Genomic DNA, 24,526 nt, shown 5'->3' with positions numbered 1-24,526 from the left:
ACATGGATGAACCTTGACGATATTATGTTGAGTGAAATAAGTCAGACACAAAAGGACAAAATAGTGTATGATCCCACTGATATGAATTAATTAGAAAATACAAATTCATAGTAGATAGTATGACAGATATTAGATTACAAGTTACCAGGGGTTGGGGGTGAGAGAGGAAAAGGAGTTATTGCTTAATGGGTACCGAGTTTCTCTTTGAGGGGATGAAAAAATTGGGATAATGGATGTTGGTGATGGTAGCAACAATATTGTGAACAGAATTAATACCACTGAACTGTACACTTGAAAGTGGATAAATGGGAAATTTTGAGTTGTATGTGTTATTACAATAAAAAGTTAAAAAAGAAAACCAAAATCTTAAGGATAGTTTATAGTTTTACTTTAAGCCATGCAATACTTCATAACATAGTCAGTGGTCATTATAAACCTTTAAACTAACCTTACATTGAATAGTTCATGGAGTCACAACTTCAAACAGCCCTGGCTATCTGTAATTGTGGCATCAAGGATCCAGGTTATTGACATATTTTGAAATTATAGAATAATGAATAAATGAATAAATCTGAATGTTCTGTGATTGCCGGGGTCCACCAATACTTAAATTCAGCCTTGTCATAAATCATGACAAGCAATCTTTCCAGCAACCAATAAGCATTTACTAAGCCTGAAGAGGAGATCTGGATTGATTACAACATGCCAGACAACCAGGACATCTAAGGTTAATAAGCAGACACACTTGGTTAACTTTCCTTCCAAAGGTCCTTCCCACCCCCTTTTCCTCCAGCAAGAGGACACAGGGAGGGAAGTCCAAAACAGCCAAAAATCTTGGCAAGAAGAGAAAAACCTGCCTGCACTGGTTACCCTTGAGTTTTCCACATCTATCAATTGGAAGAGGTGTTAGCAGCCATTTCAGAAATAAGAACTGCAGGTGGGTAGGAAAACCTGTATGTCAAGTATTTAAGTTATTCCTGTTCTGCAGGTAGATAACCTTGAGTCTTCAGCACAGTTAGTCATTGTTCATAAGCCATGGATTTACTATGAAAACAAGCACTATTTGTAGAAGACAAGACATGTAACTTTGGCTTTTTCTCATACATACGCTAATTATAAGCTGTACTGAAATATTTTCTCATTTGATACCACTTGTGAATAATGGCATCTACTTTTAAGATAGTTGTGAGAGGGGCTAGGGTACCATCTGTAGTCCAAAAACAGAATTAGTAGGCCTATGTGAAGTTCAAATCTGAGACAACAATCCTATAGCATTATGTTCTAGCTGATTAAATAGCCCTGATTTTCCAAATTAGGGTTGATTCAAAGGAAATGAGATTCACATTTCAAAGTTGAAAGTTATTTTCCTCTTAAAGTATATATGTACTCAGCTGCTACTTTTAATTTGCCATGTTGAAGGTCTCTGTTATACAATGTGGAAAAATCATTAATTTTTAATTAAATAATAATTAACATAGCTATTCTTAATTATCTTTCTCACAAGAACCTCACAAAGTTGATATTGATTTTCCCCCTTTACATATCAGGAAACCAAGGTGCAGCAAAATAACTGGCTCAGAATGATACAACTAGGAAGTGGCAGATCTGGAATGCTAAGCTGCTTTTGTTTAGATTTCCCCAAAAGTCCATGTTTTCTTCTACATTCTGCAGCTTTAGCACTCAACCCCAATACCTCCCAAAGATTAAATTTTGCTTAGAGAAAATAAAAAAGAAACAAACAAAAAAGCCAAAAACAAAGGCGCACAGGCAAGGTCCTCAAGAAATTTCCTAAAAATGAGGATGAACAAATTTAAGATATGAAGATGAGGACATTTTTATCATCTTTCACACTTTATATCCGAGGTTTTGCACAATCCCTATCTTCCACTTAGCTACTCTGACTTACACATCTAGCTCAGGTTTTTGGTATGTGAGCATTTTTTTCTTTAGTACCCCTTTCAGCTGCATTCTGAGAAACTAAGAACTTAGTGTGGGCTTTTCCTGTTATGTGCTGGAAAGAAGTAAACTAAATTGCCCTCTTCCTCCTACCTGCCATCATGAAGGACAACGTCACTTTGTTTACTACACAGAGAAAGCTGAAAACGCTAGCTCAGATCTCATCAAGTCCCCTCCACATTTACTTATTCAGTTGTACACATTAAAAATACTTGAGGACCAACCCCAATCAAGATAGTGGAATGAGAAACTAAAGCCCCCAGTCCTACCCAACAGAAGTTTTGAACAAGTCAAAAATTGCCAACTGGCAGAAACATCTTTCTCAAAGCTCCAGGAAACAGTTAAAGGAGTCTAGTAACTGAGTGAGTGCCGAATCAAGAAAAAGGCAACTTAAAAATGGTAGGGGAACGTGTTGGAAGTAAAGTAGTTATTTTAGGTTAGTAGTCTTTTTTTATTCCCTTGTTTTGGTTTGTTTGAAATGTTTTTTTTTATTGTATGTTTTAAAAAAAATTTTTTGATATAGTTAATAGTTAATTGAAAAAAAAAAAAAAAACAATGAAAAAAATATGCAGAGGCCCCCTGAAGAGAGGGGGGAAAATGCAGAGTTTTTGGGCTTCCCCACCTGGATGGTTGCTGATGTGCTCACAAACATTGAGGACTGGATGTCTGATGTGCCAAACCCTCTATTACGGGACTTGCCCTTGGGAAGCCTGTTACTGCAAAGGAGAGGCTAGGCCTGCTTATAATTGTGCCTAAGAGTCTCCCCCTGGGTACCTCTTTGTTGCTCAGATGTGGCCCTCTCTCTCTCTAGCTAAGCCAACTTTGCAGGTGAAATCACTGCCCTCCCCCCACGTGGGATCTGACTCCCAGGGGTGTAAATCTCCCTGGCAAGGTGGAATATGACTCCCGGGGAGGAATCTAGATCCGGCATCATGGGATGGAGAACATCTTCTTGACCACAAGGGGGATGTGAAATGAAATGAAATAGTTTCAGCGGATGCGAGATTCCAAAAGGAGCTGAAAGGTCACTCTGGTGGGCACTCTTTCACGCACAATATAGAAGACTCTTTTTAGGTTTTAATGAATTGGAATAGCTAGTAGTAAATACCTGAAACTATCAAACTACAACCCAGTAGCCTTGACTCTTGAAGACTATTGTATAACAATGTAGCTTACAAGGGGTGACAATGTGATTTTGAAAGGGTCTTTGACGATCACACTCCCCTTTATCCAGTGTATGGATGGATGAGTAGAAAAACGGGGCAAAAAAAAAAAAAAAAAAAAAAAAAAAAAAAACTAAAGGAAAAATAGGGCGGGGGGGAACAATTTGGGTGTTCTGTTTTACTCGTTTTTTTTTTATTCTTACTTTCACTTTTTCTGGTAAAGGAAAATGTTTAAAAAAAATAGATCACGGTGATGAATGAACAACTATATGATGGTAATGTGATCAATGGATTATATACTTTGGATGACTATATGGTATGTGAATAAATCTTAATTAAAAAAAAAAAGATAGGATCTCATGATGCCTTTTCTGCACCCTCCCCGAACCCTCATCAGTTTGGTGTGGAGCTTTAGTCCAGGCTCCTGGTGTGGGTCCCTGGTCCTAGTTAAAGAAGAAGCAGAGTAACCCCTGTGCACATACTAGAGCATGTATATCTGTGCCAATCTGTCTGGAGGCACCATGAAGGACTGAACCAGCATGCTCATTACAGGCTCATGGTCCCTGAACTTGTTCTCCATGTAGAGGAAGATCACAGAGCTCTCCTATAGAATGCTATAGGAGAACAGTCAAATGGAAACTGCTTGGAGCAAAGAACTGCCAGCTACAGGACACACAATACACTTCCCTGGACTGTGAGGTAACACTGTGTCTAGGGGAATGAAGACATTCAGATATGTATAAATGGGGTAATTCCTAAGGCCATCCACTGTATGCTTAGGACAAGATGTGTGGGTAGAAAAGACCTGGGAGGAACCTATGTTTGTGCTTTGGGCTATTCACTAAAGTCATGGCATGGTTAAACTCTGAAGGAGAGGACTCCCACAGGCCAATCTGCAAAAATAGAGGAAGGTGTCTTCTTTTTGTTTGTTAGCTCTGGCATTCAAGGAAATCTCTGTCATAATACCAGCTGGATACAAGTTTAAGGAACAGATGTCTCTGAATCTAAATTCCAAAAATAACACATTAAAATGTCAAAATGTCCAGGTTTCAGCAAAAGATCACAAAACACACAAAGAAACAGGAAGCGATGGCCCATGCAAAACAGAAGATTAAAGCATTAGAAACCATCAATGAGAAGGGCTAGACCTGGAAAATACCAAAGATTAAAAAAAAAAAAAAGGTCCTAAATATGCTCAAAGAACTAAATGAAAACACGGACAAGGAACTAAATAATATTAGGAAAATAAGAGATGAACAAAAAGTGAATATTAAAAAGAGAAAGAAATTAAGAAAAGGAACCAACAAAGCTGAAGACCACTATAACAGAAATGAAAAATTCCCTAAAGGAATTTAATAGCATATTTGAACTGGCAGAAGAAAGAATCAGTGAATCTGAAGTTAAGAGAATTTAAATCATCCAGTCTGAGGAGCAGAAAGAAAAAATAATGAAGACAAGTGAAAAGAACTTCAGGAACCTGTAGGACACTACCAGGTATGCTAATATCCACACTGTGGGAGAAAGGGAGAAAGCACCAAAGAAAATATTCAAAGAAATAATGGCTGAAAAGTTCCCAAATTTAATGAAAGACATGAATATACACATCCAAGACATTCAACAAACTCCAAAGGATAAACCCAAACACCATGGCATAGAATCAAACTATCAAATGCCAAAGACAAATTGAGAATTCTGAAAGTTGCAAGAAAGAAATAATACATCATGCCAAGGGAGCCTCAATAAGATTAAATACCAATTTCTCATTGGCAAACTTGGAGGTAAGAAGGCAGCAGATGATATTTAAAGTGCTGAAAGGAAAAAAATTGCCAACCAAGAATTTTATATCTGGCAAAACTGTCTTTCAAAGATGGGGGAGAGGTTAAGATACTCCCAGATAAACAAAAGCTGAAGAAGCCTGTCACCACTAAATCACCTTACAAAAATGCTAAAGGCAGTTCTACAGGTTGAAGGGAAAGGACACAAGAAAAAGACAGAAGTCCCTTAAAGAAATAAAGGTTTCCAGAAAAAGGTAACAACATAGGCAAATATAAACGACAGTACCATTATATTTTTGGGTTTTACTTCCTACACAATCTAAAAGGAAAATACATAAAAAATAATGAACTACGTAAAGGTAGGGGGATGGATAAGTATAGGAATATAGGATGATAGAAGTATCAAACCAAACAAGATTGTTATAGGTTAGGATGTTAAATTTAAGCCCCATGGTAATTATGAAGAAAAGATCAGAGAACATGCAAACTCACAGAGACAGTTCAGTACAGGTTACCAGGTCGGGGGAGGGAAGCAAGGTGGAGGAGGAATGGGAAATTAATGCATAATGGGTGTAGGGCTTTGTTCCAGTTTGCTAATGCCGCCATTTTGCAAAACACCGGAAATGGATTGGCTTTTATAAAGGGGGTTTATTTGGTTACACAGCTACAGTCTTAAGGCCATGAAGTATCCAAGGCAAGGCGTCAACAATTGGGTACCTTCACTGAAGGATGGCCATTGACATCCAGAAAACCTCCATTAGCTCGGAAGGCACCTGGCTGGCATCTGCTTGCTCCCAGGTTGTGTTTCAAAATGGAATTCTCCAAAATGTTGCTCTTGGGGCATTTTGTCCTCTCTCAGCTGCAGCTCTTCTTCAAAATCTCTCTCTCAGTTGCTCTCCAAAATGTCACGCTTAGCTGCTCTGAGGTCCTTCTATCTATGAATTTTTATACAACTCCAGTGATTCAATTAACACCCTCCCTGAATGGGTGGGGTAACACCTCCATGGAAATTATCCAATCAAACATTTCACATACAGTTGATTGAGCCACATCTCTATGGAAACACTCAATCAAAGGCTATTCAATATGAAAATGTCTGCCCCCATAAGATTGCATCAAAGATAATGGCGTTTTGGGGGACATAATACATCCAAACCAGCACAGGCTTCTATTTGAGGTGATGGGAAAGTACTGGTAATGGATGGTGGTGAGTAGCCAACATTGTGAATGTGATTAATCTGACTAAATTGTGTGTGTGAAAGTGGCTGAGATGGAAAAGTTTATGTTATGCATATGTTTCCACAATTTAAAAAAAAGAAAAGAGCAACTAAAGAGACTATGACAATTAAATGCAAGACATGATTCTGGATGGGATCTAATAATGTAGGAGAAACAGCTCAAAAGGATATTATTAGGACATATGAATAAACTGGAATATAGATTATAAGCTTTATGTCAATGCTAAATTTCTTGAATTTGATAATGTAGTTAAAGTGGTTACCTAAGTGAATATGCTTGGTTTTAGTAAATGTAGATGAAAGTATTATGTGCTCAAGGAGGATGATATATACAATCTACTCTCAAATGTTAAGAAAATAGATAAATGAATAGGCAGATAAGTAGGTAGATAGACATAGAGATTGACAGATGGATAGATAGAATGATACAAAAATGTGGTAAAATACTAAAATTGGTGGATCTGGGTATCTGAGGTAGGGTAGGGGTATGTTGGAGTTCTCTATATGGAGTTTTTATTATTTTTGCAACTGTTCTATAAGTTTGAAATTATTTCAAAACAAAAAGTTTAAGTAATAGAATATGTGATGCATTCAGAAGTATGAAAAGATAAATGAAGAGCGAAATTATTTCCTAAAACAATTAACTATAAAATTTCTTAAAATAGCAACTTCAATGTATTTTTTTTTAATTATTTAAAAAATACAGCCAATGCCACAAGGATCATATGAAAGGTTTAAGAGCCCCTGCCTTGAAAAGAAGATTGGAATGCAGGTGAGGAAAACTGAGGAATCAGAGTAGTTAAATTAGCTGCCCAAGGTCACACAGCCAGTAAGTGGCAGAACCAGGATTTCCACCAGCTTGAAGGTTTACTTCTACTGTTCTTCTGTTACTAAGGAGTTGTTGTTAACCAGCCCAGAATACAGATTTTGGGAGAAATGAATTATACAATTGAAATTGAAACTCCTACCCAGATAACTTTAGTCGATGAAGCATCAGGTGAGAAGGAAGAGATTCTTGTGACTATTGCCACCTGGTCATTGCCTGTATCAGTTATATTTTTATTTCAAGGCAGCACTGGGACTGTCCTGTACATGGGAGACTTCAGGCTGGCAAAAGGTGAAGCTTCCAGGATGGAGCTCCTGCGCTCTGGGGGCAGGGTAAAAGACACCCAAAGTGTGTATTAGATTCTACTTTCTGCGATCCAAAATTTTATCAAATTCTGAGTTGGGAGGAGTGTCTGCACAGGATCCTAGAGCTGGTCCAAAGCTGGATCACTCAGAGTCCACACCACATTGTGTGGCTGAACTGCAAGGCGGCCTATGGCTATGAGTATTTATTCACCAACCTCAGTGAAGAACATGGAGTCCAGGTTCATGCTGATGAACTCGGCATGTTTCAAAACATCCTGGACATTCTCCATCGTCTCACCGCAGACCATGGCAGGCAGATTCTCGCGTGTTGGCACCCAAAGAGGAATACTTCCAGTGGAACAAATTACCCTGTGGAATTACTTTCAAGCATAGAATTCCACTCTGCACAATCAGCATTAAACCCTCCACTAAGTGGTTTGGAGAAAGAACCAGAAAAACAAATGTCATTGTGAGAACTGGAGAGAGTTCATACAGAGTTTGCTTTTCGTTCCACTCTCCTACAGCAAGATTAAAGATTTCTTGTTCTACATCTGTCCCGTGAACATGTATCCAAACATTATCAAAGTTGGAGAAACAGGAGGAAGATGATGATCTCTTTGATGACCCTCTGCCACTACCTTTAAGACACAAGGTTCCAGAGCAGCAAACTCTTCACTCTGAGTCATCTTCTGTGACTATGATATCAGAAAAACAGCTGGAAAACCGAGACAAAGCACAGGATGCATTGAAACCTCTTTTTTGGCAAACTTTGTAGATTGTGAAGAATCCAAGAGTGAAAGTGAAGAAGAATTAGAAATCGCAGCTTCATTTAAAGGCGATCTGGATCCTGCGACACATCACCAGCAAGAGTCTTATGTGGATATGCCACAGTGGGAAGTGTTCTTTAAAAGAAATGATGAGGCAGGTGGGGCAAGATAGCATAGGGAGGTGTGGAATTTAGTTAGTCCCCTAGAGCAACTGGTAAATAGCCAGGAACAACTAGAAAATAGTCTGGAACAACTGAAGGGGGGACATTTGTGACAGGACAGCATCGTCCACCAGTCAGGAATGGGTGGAAAGGCTGAAATTGCAGCATAGAACTGTGGTGCTGGTGCCCTCCCCCACCGGCACAGCAGTCTGAGTTGCAAAACTTTGCTGTGGTAAAAAGAAGCAGTCTCTGCCAGGAGCAAGGGAATGTAGCTCAACCAAGCTCCAGCTGTGGTTTTAATTAACAAATTTGGACTACTGAATACAGGCTATGAGCACAGATAAACCCAGTGCAAGCAGGAAAGGAACTGGAGGTTTATCCTGGCACAGAGGAGGCAGGATTGACGGGAAAAAAAAATACATAAATAAATAAAAACAAAGGCTTTTAGAGTCTTTTGAGATCAGAATACTGGAAAGGGGCTGTGCCCCAAGAAAAGGGGCACCCAGAACCAGGTCCAAGTAGACCAACTCACTCCAACACACTTAATAATCAGATTATCAAATGTCAAAGACAGAATTCTGAAAGCACCAAGAGAAAAGCAATCCATCACATACAAGGGAAACTCGATAAGACTATGTGCAGATTTCTCAGCGGAAACCATCGAGGCAAGAAGGCAATGGGATGATATATTTAAGATACTGAAAGAGAAAAACTGCCAACCAAGAATTCTATACCTGGCAAAACTGTCCTTCAACAATGAGGGAGAGTTTAAAATATTTCCAGACAAACAGACACTGAGAGAGTTTGTAAACAAGATGTCTGCTCTACAAGAAATACTGAAGGGAGCACTACAGACGGATAGGAAAAGACAGGAGAGGGCTGGAGAAGAGTATAGAAATGAAGACTATCAGTAAGAGTTAAAAGAGAGGGGGAGGAATAAAAATAAAGTAAGATATGACATATAACATCTAAGAAAAAAATAGTAGACAGTAGAAATTATGCTGACTGAAATTAGCCAGAAACAAAAGGACAGATACTGTACGGTCTCACTAATATGGACTAACAATGATGAATGAAATTTGAGAATTGAGAATACAGGTTATCAGGAGATAGAAAGAGGTTAGAGATTGGGCATTACAGAAGGTTTAACAGGATTGACTGTATAGATCCAGAAATGGATAGCACAATACCATGTGATGGTAGCACAATAGTTTAAGTATTCAGAACAAAGATGAGCGTAAGTACGATTGAAAGAGGAAGGTCAGGGGCATGTACGACACCAGAAGGAAAGACAGAAGAGAAAGACTGGGACTGCATAACTGAGCGAAACCTAGAGTGGTCAATGATGATGATTAAATGTACAAATATAAGAATGTTTTTAAATGAGGGAGGGCATATGAATGTCAACATTGCAAGATATTGAAAATTGGATGGTATAGGAGAAAAAGTAGAATCAATGCAAACTAGAGTCTATAGTTATTGGTAACATTGAAAGATGCTTCCATTAATTGTAACAAAGGCAACATACCAAAGCTAAATGTCTATAAGAGGGGGTGTGCCAGTTTGGATATATTATGTCTCCCCAAAACAGCCATATTCTTTAATGCAATCATGTGGGAGCACACAGATTAGTGTTGATTAGGTTGGAATCCTTTGATCATTTCCATGGACATATGACTCAATCAACTGTGGATGAAAGTTTTGATTAAATTATTTCCATGGAGATATGGACCTTGCCCATTCAGCCTGGGTCTTGACTTAATCACTGGAGTCCTATAAAAGAGCTCACCAACAGAAAGAGTGCAGGGCAGGTGAAACAGACATTTTGGAGAGAAGCTAAGAGCTGACACTTAGAGATGCCTGGAGACATTTGGAGATGCCAGCCTAGAGTTTGCTCCAGAGAACCAAGAGAGGACCCCGGACGCTTAGATGCACAGGCGCTAAAGAAGCTAAGAGAGACAAGCCCAGAACATTTTGGAGAAAGACATTTTGGAAACCAGAATCCCAGAGCAAAGAATCAGCAGACGCCAGCCACGTGCCTTCCCAACTAACAGAGGTTTTCCAGACGCCATCGGCCATTCTTCAGTAAAGGTATCCTATTGTTGAGGGCTTAGTTTGCATACTTTATGACCTTAGGACTGTAACTTTGTAACCAAATGAACCCTGATTATAAAAGCCAATCCATTTCTGGTATTTTGCATAACGGCAGCATTAGCAAACTGGAACAGGGGTATATAAGGGAGTGATATGGGATTCTTAGTGATGGTGATATTGCCTGACCTTTCATTGTATTTTATTTTTATTTTTCTTTCGTATTTATTCTTTCATTTTCATTTTTCTCCTTTCTCTTTCTTTGGGGAAGAGATGGAAATGTCCTCATACAGACGTGTGGTGAATGCATAATTATGTGATTATACTGGGAATCACTGATTGTTTACTTAGGGCAGATTGTATGGTGCATGAATAAAAACTGTTAAAAATAAACAGAGGGATACAAGTGCTAGAGAAAACGTGGAGAGAGGGATATACCTATTCCCTGTTGGTAGGGAAGTAGAATGGCACAGCCCAGCTGGAGGGCAGTGGTTGGTTCCACAAGAAGCTAACTATGGGGTTGCTACATGGTCCTGCAACCCCTTTATTGGGTATATACTTGGAAGAACTGAGAGCAGGGACATGTGTGGACATTGCATACTGGTGTTTATGGCACCCATATTCATGATTTGCAATGGATGGAGGTGGCCTAACGGTACATTGACTGGTAAAGGGAATGGTGAACTGTGGTGTATACATACAACAGAATACCAAGTGGCAGCAAGAAGAAATGAAGTTGTGAGGTATGTACCTAGGTGAATGGACCTTGAGGACAGTACATGGAGTGAGATAAGTCAGAATTGAAAAGACAAACATTACAATGTCTCCCTAATATGAACTAACTATAATGTGCAAACTCCAAGCATTGAATCTGAGAGCATAGGTTATCAAGGGAAGGCTTATGGTAAAGGTTCCTATATTGTAAGCTCTTACAGCAGTTATATCTACTCATGAATTGCAATGATAATCTCTAAACTCAGAGATGCTGAGCTGTTTGTGTATAACCTGGTTGGTCCCTGTAACTTCGGGTATCTGTGTGACACCTGAGACTCAGAGCCAGAGTTCAGCAACTATGACTGTCAGCATTACCCCATAAAACAACTGTTAAAAAAAGCTGAAAAAGAGATCAGACTTTAGAGATGTGAATGAAATGGACTTGATTAGAACTATGGTAAACCAGAGTAAAGGGAAAAGGATGATATTGACTGTGGTTTAAAACTTCAACTTCTGTGTGAGGATCAAAGGAAGAGATGTTTATTTAGTGCAAAATCTGTACTTTCTGTAGCATGCTATATAATTTAACTTGTATAGTCAGTTTATTCAAACACCATAATTACATGGAACCTTGACTAGGGAGTGAGATCTGGTTGGTTTGTACAGAGTAGCATGAAACCCCGCTACATCCCAGAGTAATTTGGGAAGAGAATAAAAAGTATTTGCAAAGTCTCCTTGAGGGCCTGGGGAAAAATTTGGTGCACTGGTTTGTATATATTATGTCCCCCAGAAAAAGCCATGTTCTTTGATGCAATCTTGTTAGTGGGGTTAAGTTGGAACGTTTGGATTAGGTTGTTTCCATGGAAATGCACCCCACCCAACTGTGGGTGATAACTCTGACTGGATAACTTCCATGGAGGTGTGGCCCCACCCATTCAGCATGGGTCTTGATGAGTTTGCTGGAGCACTATATAAGCTCAGACAGAAGGAGTGAACTTGCTACAGCCAAGAGAGACAATGAAGAATGCACAGGAGCTGAGAGAGGAACTGCAGTTTACAGAGACATTTTGGAGACGGCATTTGAAAGCAGACTTTTGCTCCAGAGAAGCTAAGGGAGGACAAACGCCCCAAGGGCAACTGAGAGTGACATTTTGGAGAGAAGCTGCAGCCTAGAGAGGAACATCCTGGGAGAAAGTCATTTTGAAACCAGAACTTGGAGCAGACCCCAGCCACATGCCTTCCCAGCTAACAGAGGTTTTCCATACACCATTGGCCATCCTCCAGTGAAGGTACCCAATTGTTGATGCATTACCTTGGACACTTTATGGCCTTAAGACTGTAACTTTGTAACCAAATAAACCCCTTTTATAAAAGCCAATCCATTTCTGGTGTTTTGCATCCTGGCAACATTAGCAAACTAGAACATGTGGAAACACTGAACTTCCCCACCTAGGGAATTCCTGGTATTTTTGCAAGCATTGGGGAATACCACTGTAGTAGGCCAAGTCCTCGGTCTTGGGGCTTGCCCTTATGAAGCCTGTTACTGCAAAGGAGAGGCTAAGCTTACTTATAATGGTGCCTAAGAATTACCCCCAGAGAACCTCGTTTGTTGCTCAGATATGGCCTGTCTCTCTCTAAGCCCACTTGGCAGGTAAACTCACTGCCCCCTATGTGAGTCATAACTCCCTGGGGTATAAATCTCCCTGGCAATGTGGGATGGGACTCCCAGGGATGAGCCTGGACCCAGCCTCATGGGATTGAGAAAGCACTCCTGACCAAAAGGGCGAAGAGAAATTAAACAAAATAAAGTTTCAGTGGTTGAAAGATCTTAAATGGAGTCGAGAGGTCATTCTGGGGTTATTCTTATGCATTTTATAGACATCCCTGTTTTTTTTTTTTAATTTTTCTTTTGAAATAATTTCAAACATATAGAACAGTTGCAAATACAATACAAACCCCATACAGAGAACTCCAACAACCCCCCACCCCCAGATATCTGTATCTACCAATTTTACATTTTGCTTCCTTTGCAGTACCTTTCTTTCTCTTTCCTTCCTTCCTTCCTTCTTCTTTCCTTCTTTCCTTCCTTCCCTTCCTCTCTCCCTCCCTCCCTCCCCCTCTCCTTCTTTCAACTATATTTATTTTCTTTCTATCAATTATCTATCTACCCATTTATCTTCTGAACATTTGAGAGCAGGTAGCATATATCATACTCCTTGTACTCATAACACTTCCATGTACATTTCCTACGAACAAGGATATTCACTTATGTCATTAACTTAACTGCAGTTAATTCAAGGAAATTAATATGGATATGAAGCTTAAATTCTATATTCCAATTTTTCCTTATGCCCCCTTTGAGCTTTTCTCCTCCATTCTTAGATCCACTCCAGTATCATATATTGCATTGATTGTCATTAACTCTTAATTAACTTTATTTTAAACTATATAAAAAAATTTTTTTTAAAAAAGATATACAATTAAACAAACGTTTCAAACAAACCATAACAACGGAGTAAAAAAAAGACAACAAACCTAAAATAACTACTTTACTTCCAACATGTTCCTACTCTACCCCAAGAAAATAACCTAATATAGCAACATTTCTGTGAACTTGTTCCTACCATACCCATCAGAAATTAACAAACCACAGTCATTCCTGGGCATTCCCAGAACATTAAATTTACCCACGATAGCTTATCTGTTCATATTGGGTTATCATTCCCCCTTCAATAATTGCTCTCTATCACTAGTTCCCTTACATTCTACATTACAAACCATTTATTTTAGGAGTGTGTTGTTTAACCTCCAGGTGTTTGTGAATTTTCCAAGTTTCTGATGGTTATTGACTTCCAATTATATTCCACTGTGGTCAGAGAATGTGCTTTGAATAATTTCAATTTTTTAAAATTTATTGAGACTTGTTTTATGTCCCAGCATATGGTCTATTCTGGAGAAAGTGCCGTGATCACTAGAGAAGAATGTGTATCCTAGTGATTTGGGATGTGATGTTCTATATATGTCTGTTAAATCAACTTCATTTATCAGATTGTTTAGGTTTTCAATTTCCTTATTGGTCTTCTGTCTGGTTGATCTATCTATAGGAGAGAGTGATGTGTTGAAGTCTCCCACAGTTATTGCGGAAACATCCATTGCTTCCTTTCATTTTGCCAGTGTTTGTCTCATGTATTTTGTGGCACCATGATTGGGTAAATAAACATTTATGATTGTTATTTCTTCTTGATGAATTGCCCCTTTTATTAGTATGTAGTGGCCTTCTTTGTCTCTCATAACATCCTTGCATTTAAAGTGTATTTTATCTGAGATTAATATTGCTACTCCTGCTTTCTTTTGGCTGTAGCTTGAATGAAATATTTTTTCCATCCTTTCACTTTCAATTTCTTTGTGTCCCTGTGTCTAAGACGAGTCTCTTGTATGCAACATATTGATAGTTTATATTTTTTTCATCCATTCTGCCAATCTGTATCTTCTAATTGGGGAGTTTAATCCACTTACATTCAAGGTTATTTCTTGCATCAGCCATCCTATCCTTTGGTTTATGTTTGTCAGATATATTCTTTCCCTCTCTCTCTTTTTTTTTTTTTTTTTTAATCATTTTATTGAGATATATTCACATACCACGCAGTCATACAAAACAAATCGTACTTTCGATTGTTTACAGTACCATTACATAGTTGTACATTCATCACCTAAATCAATCCCTGACACCTTCATTAGCACACACACAAAAATAACAAGAATAATAATTAGAGTGAAAAAGAGCAATTGAAGTAAAAAAGAACACTGGGTACCTTTGTCTGTTTGTTTCCTTCCCCTATTTTTCTACTCATCCATCCATAAACTAGACAAAGTGGAGTGTGGTCCTTATGGCTTTCCCAATCCCATTGTCACCCCTCATAAGCTACATTTTTATACAACTGTCTTCGAGATTCATGGGTTCTGGGTTGTAGTTTGATAGTTTCAGGTATCCACCACCAGCTACCCCAATTCTTTAGAACCTAAAAAGGGTTGTCTAAAGTGTGCGTAAGAGTGCCCACCAGAGTGACCTCTCGGCTCCTTTTGGATTCTCTCTGCCACTGAAGCTTATTTCATTTCCTTTCACATCCCCCTTTTGGTCAAGAAGATGTTCTCCGTCCCACGATGCCGGGTCTACATTCCTCCCCGGGAGTCATATTCCACGTTGCCAGGGAGATTCACTCCCCTGGGTGTCTGATCCCACGTAGGGGGGAGGGCAGTGATTTCACCTTTCAAGTTGGCTTAGCCAGAGAGCCTCTCTCTCTTAATGTCCTTTAATGAACCAATATTGAACCTCTTTAGTACTGAACGTTTCTCCATGTCTCTCTCTCTTTTCTTTGTTTCTCTGTTGGTAGAGCTCCCTTTAGTATCTGAAGTAGGGCAGGATTTTTATTAGCAAAATCTCTCAGCATTTGTTTGTCTGTGAAAAATTTAAGCTCTCCCTCAAATTTGAAGGAGAGTTTTGCTGGATGAAGTATTCTTGGTTGGAAATTTTTCTCTCTCAGAATTTTAAATATGTCATGCCACCGCCTTCTCACCTCCATGGTGGCCACTGAGTAGCCACTAGTTAGTCTTATACTGTTTCCTTTGTATGTGGTAAATTGCTTTTCTCTTGCTGCTTTCAGAACTTGCTCCTTCTCTTCAGTATTTGACAGTCTGATCAGAATATGTCTTGGAGTGGGTTTATTTGGATTTATTCTACTTGGAGTTCACTGGGCATTTATGCTTTGTGTATTTATATTGTGTAGAAGGTTTGGGAAGTTTTCCCCAACAATTTCTTTGAATACACTTTCTAGACCTTTATCCTTCTCTTCCCCTTCTCGGACATCAATGAGTCTTACATTTGGACATTTTATTTTATCTATCATATCCCTGAGGTCCATTCTGATTTTTTCAATTTTTTCCCCATTCTTTCTTTTGTTCTTTCATTTTCCGTTCTGCGGTCCTTGAGGTTGCTGATTCATTGTTCAGCTTCCACTAGTCTTGTACTATGAGTATCCAGAATCTTTTTAATTTGCTCAACAGTTTCTTTTATTTCCCTAAGATCATCTATTTTTTCATTTACTCTTGCAATTTCTTCTTCATGGTCTTCTAGGGTCTTCTTCGTGTCCTTTATATCCTGTGCTATGCTCTTCTTCATGTCCTTTATATCCTGTGCCATGCTCTCGTTGTTTGTCTTTAACATTTTGATTAATTGCTCCAAGTACTTTGTCTCCTGTGAACTCCTGATTTGGGTGTCTGGGTTTGGGTTATCCATATCATCTGGTTTTCTCATATGCTTTAAAATCTTCTGTTGTTTTTGGCTTCTTGGCAAAAAAAAAAACTTGATAGGGTTCTTTTAGGATATGTAGGATTATTCAAAGACTAATCTCTAATTTGTCAGATCTGCAGCTTGGTGGCATACACTTTCTCTGACTATCCAGCAGATGGTGGCCGCAAGTCACCTACTCCCCTCAAGTAAGTTCTCCCCAACTTTGTCTTTGTGGTGTGTGGGGGTCTGATTCTTGTGGGGTCCAATTGGTGCACCAAGTTTGAGTGTGTTGTTGGTGCTGTTTGCCCTGAATGTAGGGCATGTGTCTGAGTGGTTAGGGATGGAGGGCAGCTTTAACAATCAAAGCTCCCAGGTGTTTCTGGAGATTTAAGGCTATTGCAAGACTCTAAACCGCCATTTCAGTCTCGCCACAGATTGTCTCTGTCGCTGACCCACAAGCCTTTGGTATTGGTGTATGGTCCCTGGGATTTCCGAGTGGGTCCCTCTTCCAAGCAATGCCCTTCTAGGGTCTCTGCCAAGGGAAGGCTGTGCTATGTCACAAGTGCGCGCTGTCCCTCAAGGGAAGTTCTGGTCTGCCGGGCTGTGTAGGGGCATTCCCAGCCTGCTGAAAGGATGGCTGAATGGGGCGTGTTAATTTCCCGCTTTTTGCACAGCTCTGCCATCCCAGCTCTGGGACAATTAGCTGTGGGTGCACGAAAGGCTACTGTCTACACCCGATATTGTGGCATGAACGTGTGTTGCTGGCAACACTTCCTGTCATACTGGGTTTTTTGGTGCGGCTCTGGGCTGTGGCTCCAGTGCCAGGCAGGAGCGTTCCCAGCCCTCCAGGAAGATGGCTGCAAGGGGCGTGGTTTTTTTTCCCCTTTTGGCTAACCTCTGCCTTCCTTGCTCCAAGACAAATACCAGCAGGTGTGCAAAAGGCTATGTTCCACACCAGATATTGAGGTGTTCGCACAGCCCGTTCCTGCCGTGCTTCACTGTGTGGTTCTTGCTGCTGCATCTTCAGCTGCTTTTGGGTTTTTTTAAAAAAGAACTAGTCTGCCTCCAAATGCCAACCCATGGTTTCCCCACACTGCGCGTGGCTGCCGGATATTCAGCGGCTTAATCACTCGTTTCAGAATGCAGACTCCTGGTTTCACCAAATGCACGGTACTCTATCTACATCTTGATTTCTGATTTTCAAATCAGGATCAGCATCCTTTAAGCAAAGTACAACCCACCTGATTTAGCAGACCTTGTCCAGCTGGTGCATCACTGGAACTGGTGTTCTGGGTCACTTTCTGACTTTTATCTAGTATTTTTCACAAAGGTGTTTTTTTGCTCTGTCTCTCCTAGCCACCATCTTAGGTTCCTGAACTATAGACATCCTTTTTTAGTTTTTAGTGTACTAGAATAGCTAGAAGGAATATCTGAAACTGTTGAACTGCAATCCAGTATCTTGATTCTTGAAGAAGATCGACTATATAGCTTATACGGTGTTAGTGTGATTGCAAAAACCTTGTGGCTCACACTCCCTTTACGTAGTGTATGGACAAATGAGTAGAAAAAAGGGGGATAAAAACAAATGACTAATAGCAGGGAGAAGGAGTATGAGATGTTTGGGTGTTCTGTTTTACTCTTATTTTAATTCTTATTTTTTTGAATAATGAAAATGTTCAAAAAATTGATTGTGGTGATGAATGCACATCTATATGATGATATTCTGAACAAATGATTATATACTTTGGATGATTGTATGGTATGTGAATATATCTCAATAAAGTTGCATTTATAATTTTTTAAAAATTAAAAAAAAAGAAATGAAATCTCAGAAGATGGCTTGGAAAATGTCCCTTCATCTGCAGAGGCAGGGGATTTCAGTCACCAAAGCTTTTCAGTGATTCTGATGGGGAATCAACCCACATGTCTTCTCAGAATTCCTCTCAGTTAACAAACATATCAAAACAGGGAAGTTAAGGCTGCAACAGCCAATCTGACACTGTTTTGTTGTCGTCCCAAGAGATAAACTATGGTGACATCACTTCCTTAAACAAAGATGGCTACAGACCAAGAATCAAAGAGAATATTCCTGCTTCCCAGTTGGAATGTACTTTGCTTAAAGGATGCTTATCCTGATTTGAAAAGCAGAAATCAGGATGTGAATAGAGTACCTAATGTTGGAGAACCAACTCCTATAAATAGTGGGAATCACACACATGAAGAGATGAGGTTGCTAAATCTTAGCACAAATGCATATTCACAGAGCTCCTCTGACTTCGAAATTCCCTCAACTCCAGAGGCTGAACTACCTAAAAGAGAGCATTTACAATATTTATACAAGAAGCTGGCAACAGGTGAAAGTATAGCAGTTGATTAAAAAAAAAAAGCGCTCACTCTTAGATATTTAAGAATTAAAAACTCTTCATTATAGGGCAACGACTAAAAAGACCTATTCAAAAAATATTGTTGAAATCACGACAGAGAAATTAAAGAGGAATACTTAAAATGTTCAAATGACCTAAAAGGCAGTAAAGGAAAAGAGAGGAAAAAAAAACTAGAAGGAACAAACAGAAAACAAATAATAAAATGGTAGAACTAAATCCAATGTATCAATACTTACATTAAATATAAATGGTCTAAATACACCAAAGCAAAGACAGATTGTCAGAATAAAAAACAAGAAACATAACCCAACTATATGCAGTCCACAAGAAACTCACATCAAACACGACATTAACTAAGTTAAAGGTAAAAGAATGGAAAAAGATAGACTCCACAAACAATAATTAAAAGAAGGCTGTAGGGGCCATATTAGTATCAGACAAGATTCATAATGAGAAAAGGGTCAGTTCACCAAGAAATAACAGTCCTAAATGTGTATGCATCTAACAACAGCTTTGAAATGCATGAAGTAACAACTGACAGCTGAAAGGAAAAAGAGACAAATGTGTAATTATAGTTTGAGACTTTTAACATTCTTCTCTATTCTTCTAGTAACAGAACTAGAGAACAAACAACCAGCAAGGATTTAAAAGAACTGCATAACACTGTCAACCAACAGAATCAAACTGACATGTTGAACACTCCACTCTATAATAGCAAAATGTGTTCTTTTTCAAGTGCACATGGAACATTCACCAAGAAAGACCATATTCTGAGTCGTAACAGCACTTTTGAATAAACTGAAAGAATAAACGTGGAGCTATTAAAATAAACTGATAGGTATGGGAAAAATCAGCACCTTAAATTTCAAAATATATCACTTAAGAACCTTGGTACAAATTCAGTGGTAAAATTAAAACTAGAAAAATTAGGACCTAAAAGAAAATACTTAATGATCAAATGGCTAAATTATGTGTACGTTCTTTGAGTCATTCACCTGCCTTTAGTAGGTTATGCTTTTGCATTGTTTCATATAAGGATACAATAAAATTTTATTAACAGCAATAATATACATATATATATATAACCAATATCCACAAAACCACTGGCTAACTGGAGAAATGGATCAGCAATCTATATTTATTTATGCGCTCCCTTCCTTTCTGAACTGCTACTTCCCCTTCTAAGGCAACCATATCTGAATTTTCTATAAATCAGTACCTTATTTTTAAAACTTTATTACAAATATATGGGTGCCTAAACAATATATATAGTTTCAGTTATTTTTGAAAATTATAGAAAGGGTTTCATTCTGCATCAACATTCTATGTCTTACTTATTTCATTCAGCATTGCATCTTCTTAGATCTTGCATACTGTAGTGTGTAGCTGTAGTTTATCCTTTTTGGTTGCTCTATTATAATGTAATATCCCATTGTGTGAATAAAAAATTTACTGATCCATTTAGCTCCTGGTGGGCACTAGGGTTATTTCTAATTTTAATATTTTAAATGATATTATCTAGATACTTCTCAGGAACAGATTCCTTGTATGCATGCCAGTTCTTGCTAACAGATTTGAGGGCAAGAGACCATGTTATTTATTTCTTTTACAGTTAGTTGTCTCCTATTACCCAGTTCCTATTCTGCACTTAACAAGTACTTCTTAAAATTTCTCAACTTGTGCAACTAAATCAGTTTTAGAACTCACAAGTTCTGTTTCCCAACACTGCCAGGATTTCACAATTTAAGAAAAATCCCATTTCCCCCTATTTCACTAGTTGCCATTAGCATTAAAGGGTTTTTCTGATGATGGATTATCATCACAATGACGTTGGTGGAAAGCTCAGATGTTTCTGCCAAATTATAGGATTATTTGGTTGAATGACTGTGCTTCTTTTACTTGTTCTAGTCCTCCATCCCCCTTTGTCCCTCCCCCAAAGAACCAAAATCTATTATTTCTACCTCTGATTCTGCAATTTCTGCAATTTTAGGGTTGTACACTTGGCAGGCTCATTACCATTTTGTAGATATTAACCAAGGATGATAATAAGTAACCATGAACTGATTATACCTGAGAAGCTGAGTTATCCTTATTTTGTTAGAAACCAACACCGACAGGATTATTATAACACATAATCTCCTTTTTACTTGTTAAAATTAACTAGCCAAAAACCAGAAATAAGTCCTATCTTAATAAGTAAAACTAATTTAATGGCTCAGTGATAGCAGGCAATCACCTACGGATGTAAAGTTACCAACAATTTAGCAGATAACCTTGGGACATTTATCTTCCTTTTGTCTCAATTTACTCTGCTGTAAAATGAAACGAAATAACTAGCTTCACAAAGATCACAGGCTCCATGAGGAGAACTTTGCCTGTTATGCCCACCACTATACATCTGCTCAAACAGTATCTAGCAAATACCAGACCCGCAGTAGAGATTGTTGATATAATTAACTCAAAAGTTCTCTATATTCTCACCATGGTGAAAACTCCAAGTTTAAAAATCAAGCTATATTTATGCTCCAACAAACAGGTCATTCTAACCCAGGCTTTACTCATATGTATATAATAGATTTGCTCATTTAACATGGATGGGGCACCTAAGATGGGCTAGGCACCAGGACATCTAGGTTAATAAGCAGAGGTAACAAGAGAAATGAATAAGGCAAAATATTAAAAACATAAAATTGCAGGTGTTTAAGAAATTCACAAGTCCCTGTCACAAAGATGGCCTGTTCATGTTGTTTACATACATAAGTATTTTCTCTATCAAACTGGAGACTTGTGTATTTTGCTTATTTATTCATTTTAGTAAATAGAGCTTTAGTGACTTGAACCAATTTATGTATATTCAACTTCTCACCAGGTATAATGTTTTTCTAGAGTACCATTAAACAATTAAAAAAGAAAGAAAAGGGGGGGGAGGGACGGAGGAGAGAGAAAGTGAGAAAGGGAGAATGAATAACAGAAATGTCCATGGAGGATAAACTAAAACAAATAAAAACACACACATTTTATACACACACACACACACACACACACACACACACATACATACATATATATTATATATTTGTATATGTTAATTGCATCTGTCTCTTACTTCCAGAAGCCTTATTCTCTGCACTAGCCAGACTCAACCACGGCACTCACTGGTTAAGTATTCAGCTTTGAAATGAGTTGTCACAGGTTGCTGCCTGTCCTTCTCTTCTCTTCTTTCTACTTCTCTTCTTGCCTACCTCCCACTTCAAAACAGCACATACAAACACAGAAAGAAAGCTGCTTCTATGTAAATGGCACTATTTTGTAGACTGCTATAATTGGGAGAAAAAAGCAAAGAGCAATGATGTGGGCTACTTTCATGGCACTGACCTTAAACTCAGAGTTGGAAAAGGAAAAGAATAACTGGTAACAGTGCAAGTAGCACAAGTGCCATTTGCCCCCATCCTATCTATCCACAAGATGACTTCTAAAGTTAGGATGGAAAAGGAAGGCATTAAAAGTACTGTACTATGGCGTGCAAATAGCTCCTTCTTACATAGTTGATAGGAAACTGAACTGGCATGGAAGGTCAGACCAAGGTGGGGAAGCACCATAGAATATGAACACATACATGTCTGTGAATGCATGAAAAAGTTCTGGAAGAAAACTCACTAAAATCAAAAGCCAGTATCATCTGAAAGAGGATGTGGGGGAGGGAGGTCAATGAAGAGAAAAGTTCACTTTGTACTTATGTACTTTATAGCACAAAACATCTAAACAATGAGATGGATTGTTACAAATAACATCGATTACAAGTAATATGTGTTACTTGTAATTTTTTTTTTAATTAAGGCATGCTAGACAGTTTTATGAGATTTAAAAGTTAGAAGCATAAAAATATAGATTACTAGCATGCAAAGACTCAGAAAGGGTCATAAGCCAAGAAAGCACATCAAAAACCTTCTTTTTTAATATTGCAGTTAAGTATGCTAAATATTTTATGTACATTATAACCTGCAAGTACTCCTCATGATCCTTGAAAAAGTTAATGGCTATCTCCTCATTTTGTACTTATGTTTGCTATTCTTCACCACTGTCTGAAAATAAAGATTCAGAATTCAAAAGTAAAGGTTAATTTTTAAAATCTCTGTCTACAAACTATACTAGCTTTAGTCTAAACTAGTTCCAGTCTAACTTCAAAAGATAATACTAACTTAATATACGGTTTTTTTTTTTTATTTTATACTGTCAGATAATTTGAGTCACATTAGTGAGAGTTAAAAATTGGGTGCCGAAATGGTTAAAATGGCAAATTTTGTATTATGTATATGTTACCACAATTAAAAAAAAATTGAGTTGCTGAAGGGACAAATCTATCACAATAATATTCATTGGGCGTTGAGGTTGAATCCATGTACTGTCTTGGTAATTGAAATGCGAAGTCTTTTTAAAACTGCTTGGTCTCAGGTTTCTCAAATAAACAGTCAGTATATATCCAGCATTCTGATATCCAAGTACATTACAGAAGACAAGATTCCACTGACTCTGCAGGGCAGCAATACAAAATTACTTTTATTAATATCTAGATTATTCCTTTTTCCAAGTATGTTTGGTGTGCTGGTTTTAATCTGTTACATACCCTATAAGAGACTATGTTATTTTAACCCATTCTAGTGGGGCAGACCTATTGCGAGTGGGACCTTTTGCTTAGGCTATTTCAATTGAGATGTGACCCAGCCCATTCAAGGTGGGTCTTCATCCCCTTGTTGGAGTACTATATGAGAGGATAAAAGACAGGTAACTCAGAGAAGCTAACAGATACAAGCCCAGAGACATTTTGGAGAGAGCCATATTGAAACCAGATCCTGTGACCAATGGACCAGAAGAAGACATCACCACGTGCCTTCTCACATGACAGAGGAACCCTAGATGCCAGCAGCCTTTCCTCCGAGAAGGTAACTTCCTCTAGATGCCTTAATTTGGACATTTTCATGGCCTTAGAACTGTAAATTTGTAACCTCATAAATCCCCATTGAAAAAGCCAACCCATTTCTGGTATGCTGCATTCCAGCAGCTTTCAGCAAACTGGAACACTTGGGTTCCAAAGTACGAATAAGAACAGGTGAAAATAATAGCTCACAGTCCAAACCAGGAACTATTTTAAGCCAATTTCAAATTTGAGTAAGATATGCTTCAGTGATTTTTTTGCTAATATAATATGATCTCAGTGACGGTAGTCTTTTTAAAAGTAGTACAAGTGGGACACATGTTTTTCCTGGGCACCAATAAACTGTTACTGAAATAAAGACCATGAGGAAATATCACAACTTTACAAGGTAACATCTACTAGTGTTGTAAGGTAGGGACCAAAGGATCACATTAATGAAACTTTAGGTTGTCTTCTATTCCTCATCTTGATTAGGCCCCAATTTTCTAACAACACAAAAAATAAAGTTAACCATTAATAAGTAGGAAGGAATCAAATAAATAACTGAAATTCAGATAATCCCCACAATAGATATTGGGCAATGGTTTAAAAATTCTTCTACATCAAGCCTTGTACCACAACCATTAATACAGAGTTAAAAGAACTGATAAAAATATCTTTATTCTATAATGATGTGGTTAATAAGCAGCTTACATAAGAAACATACAATTTTAAGGAGGAAAAAAGAGACTGCATAAAGTGCCAAGTAGAAAGCAAATTCCTCAGACAATGAAAAGTAGCACTGAGAGTATTGATTTCTGCCAAAGTTAAATCCTCCCATCTGGAGATTAGCGAAGACCGCTCCAACACACAAACTAGGTTTCACTAAGGCTCTTGGTCACTGATCCTTGTGGCCCATTTTCTGGGGAAGTAATAAAGAGAAGGCA

At 38.3% G+C, this 24,526-nt stretch overlaps 1 protein-coding gene and 1 pseudogene across 1 annotated transcript in view; one reads left to right on the top strand and one right to left on the bottom strand.

The window, feature by feature from the left end:
• The window catches only part of LOC119529051, a 30,626-nt pseudogene extending 11,935 nt beyond the window's left edge, over nt 1-18,691 (top strand).
• Nucleotides 1-24,526, bottom strand: part of RUFY3 (RUN and FYVE domain containing 3) — a 121,960-nt gene that overhangs the window by 95,574 nt on the left and 1,860 nt on the right.

This window comes from Choloepus didactylus, chromosome 3, assembly GCF_015220235.1.
Source record: "Choloepus didactylus isolate mChoDid1 chromosome 3, mChoDid1.pri, whole genome shotgun sequence".
Lineage (NCBI taxonomy): Eukaryota > Metazoa > Chordata > Mammalia > Pilosa > Megalonychidae > Choloepus > Choloepus didactylus.
Note: the sequence above shows the minus strand (reverse complement) of the source record. Positions and strands in the feature narration are given on the sequence as shown.